This window comes from Vulpes lagopus, chromosome 22 (genome assembly GCF_018345385.1).
Source record: "Vulpes lagopus strain Blue_001 chromosome 22, ASM1834538v1, whole genome shotgun sequence".
Lineage (NCBI taxonomy): Eukaryota > Metazoa > Chordata > Mammalia > Carnivora > Canidae > Vulpes > Vulpes lagopus.
In genome coordinates, this window is record NC_054845.1 from 10,166,327 (window position 1) to 10,172,326 (window position 6,000).

Consider the following 6,000-nt stretch of genomic DNA (forward strand, 5'->3'; position numbering starts at 1 on the left):
AGGCAGAGACACAGGCAGAAGGAGAAGCAGGCTCCATGCAGGGAGCCCGACATAAGACTCGATCCCGGGGCCCCAGGATCAGGCCCTGGGCTGAAGGCTGCCCTAATCTATCACTTTAAAATACAAGCAGCTATGTTCTACAAAGGATTTGAAGTAGTGACAATAAGCAAATGCAATAAAACAAATAACAAACTATAATACTAATAGGAAGTCTGGACCTAGGAAAATATAAAGAAAACAAAATACATCATACAAAGAATTCTCTCTCTGGGCCATCAAAGCGAAAAAGGAGTAACGTTCAGTTACATGATTCTCTTTAGCAGAAGTTCGGTGGTCCTTCAGGAAGAGATTTTTCAAGAAAATTTAAAAACAGAAATTCCAGACAACTGAATATTGCCCTTTGCAATTTTCCTATGGTATTTTACGTAAGAACTGCCTGGACATTGGCACCCTAACTAAATCTTGTTTGTAGCCGAATGCACTTATATCTAATTTCTTTTTCCAGATTTGAAGGCATCTTATTACACAGTACAGAATCACCAAACTGAAGACACTTCTACAAAGCTGAAAGAAACCTTTCCTTCCTTCTTCTCCAACAATTTCCGGAAAACAAAACAGACACAAGAAAAACACTACTTGACAACTACACAATAAAAATATACCTTTTTTTAAGTGACCATTTACTCTTCAAGGCACTGTTTCTGGGTGCTTACTTTTAAGTGGATTCAAGGAGTCAGCAAGGCAGGTAATACAGCAGCACCAAGAGTATTAACAGCAACATACCCTCCTCCTTTGAGAGCAAATAAAGGATTTGCTACAATTTTAAAAAACATAATACTTGGGGATCCCTGGATGGCTCAGTGGTTTAGCGCCTGCCTTCCGCCCAGGGAGTGATCCTGCAGTCTGTGGGATCAAGTCCCACATCAGGCTCCCAGCATGGAGCCTGCTTCCCCCTCTGCCTGTGTCTCTGCCTCTCTCTCTGCCTCTGTGTGTCTCTCATGAATAAATAAATCTTAAAAAAAAAAAAAAAAAAAACAATCCTTTTTTAAAAAAAAGTTAAGCACCAATTTTAATAACAGATAAACCTGGGTTCTAATCTGAATTCCACACTCCTGTGTGACTCTGGACAAAACTGTGATGATTCAGTGAGATCCTGTGCTTGGCATCTGAGAATGGTAATTACATGTTTCCTATCATCAGCTTCCTCAACCTTCACCTTGAGCACGCAGACCTCACATCTCTACGTCTCATGTGACAGTCAAGGTGCTCAGTGAATGATGGATGAGGGACACCTATTTCACGGGCAGCGCCAACACCCAGGGGGGTAGGGGCCACGCGGTTTTTCTTCGGATCGCAACTTAACTAGGGGAAGTATAATGGTTTTTATCGGGATTTCAGTTGTAAGGCGAGAAGTCACGCATCCACAGCCTCTCCACTTGAAAAGCGCCACCGGAGGAGCCCGGTTCATCCACGCGGCACAACCACTGTCCCAGGGTGACTGCTGGCTTAGCGGGATGGCATCATGATTCTCGCTCCCGTGCTAGCTCCTGGGGAGTCTCTTCCTCAGCCCTCCCCGTGCCGCTCCTCTCAGGTCACTCCACACGCCGGTTACCGATTTCCAGTTTTCTCTTCACAAGCACGAGGCTCCTCACGCCGAGAAACAGGCGTTGGTGACGCGTCGCTCGCCCAGAAGGCCCATCACTGGCTGGAGGGGGAGGCTGACCAACGGCGTTCCCCGAGGAGCCTCTCGCCCCAGCGAGAACCCTTACGGACTCCGGCCGGGGCCTCGCGCCGCCCGCCGGTCGCCGCGCTCCGCCAGCCGGGGGTCCCAGGGCCCGCGGGGGCCGGCGGCCGCGACCCAGCCGGCGGCGCCGAGGGGAAGCCCTCTCCGAGACGCGGCCCGCAGCTCGGCCACCGGGGCTGGGCGCCCCCGGACTCACCTCACAAACCCCAGCGAAGCGGGAGAGGGAAGCGGGCTGGCGCGTCGTCCCACCGCGCAAAGGGGTCTCCGCCGGGCGCCGCTCCCCGCTCCCCGCACCCCGCTCCTGGGCGCCGCGGGGAAGGCGGCCCGGTCCCCGGCAGACAGGACCAAATCCCCGGGAAGCAGTCAGAGGCGGCCGCAGGCTCGCAGAGTCCGGGGGGGCGGTGGGGGGAGTCCGGCCGCGGGCGGGGGGATGGGAGGCCTGCCTGCCGCACACCGAATCTCCCGCCCTGCTCAGGGGGCGGAGTCCGGGGAAGCCAATAGGAAGCGAAGTCATCCTAGAGCGACATCTCTGCCCGCCAATCGGCTTCGGCCTACCGGCCCCGCCCACCAAGGAACCTGAGGAAAACGCGTCTCTAGACCCTGAGCGCCGGGCCTTTCCTGTCCTCCTTCCGTTTCCGGGGGAGGGGGAAGGAAGTGTTGGTTACACCTGGGGAAATTGGCCGAGATGTGGCAGGTGTGTTTTGAGTCCATCTTGAAAAGTCTTCATAAGTCTCTCGAGGCACTTTCTTTTGAGGAAAAAGATAATGGGAATGAATCTGCGTTTGTGTTTTGTTCTCTAAAATGTATTTCATTTGGGGTGAAAGGTTAGGATTCCGTACATCTCAAGGGTTTGGAACAGGGAAGAAGGAAGACCAGATAATTGGAGCGCGGGCGCTGAATAGGGAGATGGGACCAGACTGCGAAGCGGATGGAGAGACTGGGAACATGGAACGAGTAGATGCACAAAGAGCTGATGAAGAAGAAAGGGATGGAACCTACTAGGGTACGGTATTATCCACTAACAATACTATTTCATTTGGATTCATTTGTTCCAAACAAGACTACAGAACCCCCTGCGTACCAGATAATGATGCACCATTCAGTGGGAAACACCATCTCTGCCGTCACGGTAGATGTTACAGGGGAAGATACTGACCTGGCAAGACTAGGAAAAATGTTACACATGAGAAATTCAGCGTTCACTGAGCACGTGGCACAAGTATCTATCTAAAGGACGGGAGTTCGGAGCAATTTCCTTGGAGGAAGAAATGTTTAAACTGAGAGTTGAGTAGATTTAAGCCAGGCAAAGGGGAAGGGTAAAATTTTCCAGGTAGAAAGCCCAAATCAATACGGCAGGTGCATAAAGAGCCAACAAGCAAGTGCCAAAGTGGAGTCTGTTGTTTTGAGGACTAGTTTGGCCCTTAGTGCACTAGTCAGAGTTGTACCGAATAAAGGAGGTAAAAGTGGGAGCGTAAGGAAGGAAGAGGTGAAACCACCATTTTGGAGGCTGTTTAGGAAATCCCCTGGAGGGCAGCCCGGGTGGCTCATCGGTTTGGTGCCACATTCTGCCCAGGGCGTGGTGCTGGAGACCTGGGATCGAGTTCAACGTTGGGCTCCCTGCCTGGAGCCTGCTTCTCCTCTGCCTCTGTGTGTGTGTGTCTCTCATGAATAAACGGATAGAATCTTTAAAAGAAAAAAAAAATTTTTTTTTCTAAAAAAAAGAAAGGAAATCCACTTGAGAAAGAAATGAGGGGGGATCCCTGGGTGGCGCAGTGGTTTAGCGCCTGCCTTTGGCCCAGGGCGCGATCCTGGAGACCCGGGATCGAATCCCACATCAGGCTCCCGGTGCATGGAGCCTGCTTCTCCCTCTGCCTGTGTCTCTGCCTCTCTCTCTCTCTCTCACTGTGTGCCTATCATAAATAAATAAAAATTAAAAAAAAAAAAAAAAAAAAAAAAAAAAGAAAGAAATGAGGGTAGCCTGGATCCCTCAATATTCCATTTTGGTTAGCAGAATTTAAGAAAACAAAGGATAAAGATAATTTTCTCTACATTGGAAATAAAAACAGAATCTGGGGAAGAATGAGCAAAGAAGAGGAAAGAACGGATGTCTGGGTGGTTCAGTGGTTGAGTGTCTGCCTTCAGCTCAAGGTGTGATCCCCGGGTCCTGGGATCAAGTCCCACATGCGGCTACCCAAGGGAGCCTGCTTCTCCCTCCGCCTTTGTCTCTGCCTCTTTCTCTGTGTCTCTCATGAATAAATAAAAATCTTTTAAAAAAAGAAAGAAGAGGAAAGAACATAGTCAACAGTTAACAATAAAGTGCTTGAAAATTTCTTAAAAATCTGAAGATCCAGGCCTACTGAATTTTTAACTAGTATGTTTCTATGATGTAAACTCTCATCTCTTCAGATCTACACAAAATCTATGGACTCAGAGGCCTTGGTTTGAGTGGTGTTTTTTATGTTTGTGGAAAATAGAGGGAAGGAGCTGGGTGTCCCATTTCTCTGTCTTTTTCTTTGGATAGTTCAGTTTATTCAGATAACTTTGAGCACCTACTTGTATCAGGAATATAGTGCCCAGATATGTCCCTTACCATTAAGGAAATTAGATTCTTGCTGGGTAGAAAGGTAAATTGAACACAATAAGGTTTAAGTGCAAGGATAGAATTTGCTGAGATCTACTAGGACTGCTACCACTTAGTTCAGCTTACTAAGCAGAGAAAAGGCAGCACACAGAAAGCCAACTACAGATGATAGAGAATAACGGTGGAAAAGGGATTTCAGGAAGAGAGTATGGTATTACAAACTGAGTGTGGTAATACAAAGCAGTTTGGTGTTAATTTAAACCTTAAGTAAAAGCTAAAAATGATAGCTGTTGGAATGGGAGAAGTCTCAGGCTAAAGGACAGAATTTATCCTCTATGATGGAACCATTGAATAATTATAACCAGGGACTGGTAGGTGTTTTATATTAATCACTAATGAAGGTAAGTTTTAGAGGGGCAGGGGTCTAATTAGGAGACTATCAAAGCAGTCTGGATATGAAGATAAAGACAGGAGTTTGAGCTATAGTAATAAAACTGGAAAGAAAGGAATTTGAAATTTAAAATATAGGCCAAGTCAGCAGGATTTGGAAACTGGATACAGAGGTAAGGAAGAAGTTGTAAGTCCCAGCTTTCTGGCATGGTTGTCTGGGTATCAGTTCCTCAGTGTGCTATAAAAAATTACAGATAGAGGGAAAGAGTTTAGCTTGAGGCATCTTGACTTTGAAATCCCTTTGAAAAAGAGATCAAATTATCTTGCAAACAGTGGCTATAAGAGTTTGAAATTCATCCAAGAGATCAAGAGAAAGAGATCTAGGGATCATCAGTGTATAAAGTCAAAGGGAGAATAAAAGAATTGCCTTACGATGATGACTAAAATAAGAAATGAAGTGAGGTGGGGTGCCTGGGTGGCTCAGTTGGTTAAGTGCCTGTCTTTGGCTCAGATCATGATCAGGCTCCTTGCTCATCAGGGAGCCTACTTCTCCCTCTCCCTCCTGCTCCCCCTGCTTGTGCTGTCAAATGAAAGAAAAAAGAAAAAGAAAAGAGAAAGAGAAAGAAAGAAGAAAGAAAGAAAGAAAGAAAGAAAGAAAGAAAGAAAGAAAGAAAGAAAGAAAAGAAAGAAAAATTAAGTGAGGTACCTCATCTTCTGAGATAGGCAGTTAAGTAGATGAAGATAGCTACAGTTATAGTTTGTCCTTTGAAGTGATGGGAGAAAACAGGAAATTAAAACCTTCTAGCATTATGACCTCCATTTGATGAAGTAAAAGTTGAGGCTCCTGATAAAGTGGTACATCAAATGATGAAGCTTTGGAACAGAAACTGAAAGGAGTAAGAAAGCAAGCAGGCCAAAAAGTAGAAGGACCTCAAAGTGTTGGGGGTTTAAGGTTGAGGCCAGTGAAGTTGTATTGATGCCTATAGTGTTCAGTGAAGTAAGGGGATACAAAAGGCAGAGTGTAGCACTGACAAGAACAAGTTATATATACACACACACTGGACTAATCTCTTTCTCATTTTGGCATTTATTGTTTTATGTATTTCTCTAGGGAAAAGAAATTGAGTCAGTGGTTCTAGGTGGAAGAAGAAAAGCTTAGCTATGAAAGCCAAAGACTATTATAGGATTAGGAAGAGTTTTCAGTGCTGACTGCATATGACAATTACCTAGGGAGGTGTTAAAACTACTAATGCTAGATCCCAATCCCAGAGTCTGAAAATGTGGT

At 46.2% G+C, this 6,000-nt stretch overlaps 1 protein-coding gene across 1 annotated transcript in view; it reads right to left on the bottom strand.

Annotated features, from left to right (window-relative positions):
* Positions 1–2,324, bottom strand: part of ORC2 (origin recognition complex subunit 2) — a 45,481-nt gene extending 43,157 nt beyond the window's left edge. Inside the window, exon 1 of the mRNA XM_041737502.1 lies at positions 1,941–2,324. The gene's annotated coding sequence lies outside the window, so the exon portion shown is untranslated. The remainder of the gene's footprint in view (positions 1–1,940) is intronic.
* Between the last annotated feature and the right edge of the window lie 3,676 nt (positions 2,325–6,000).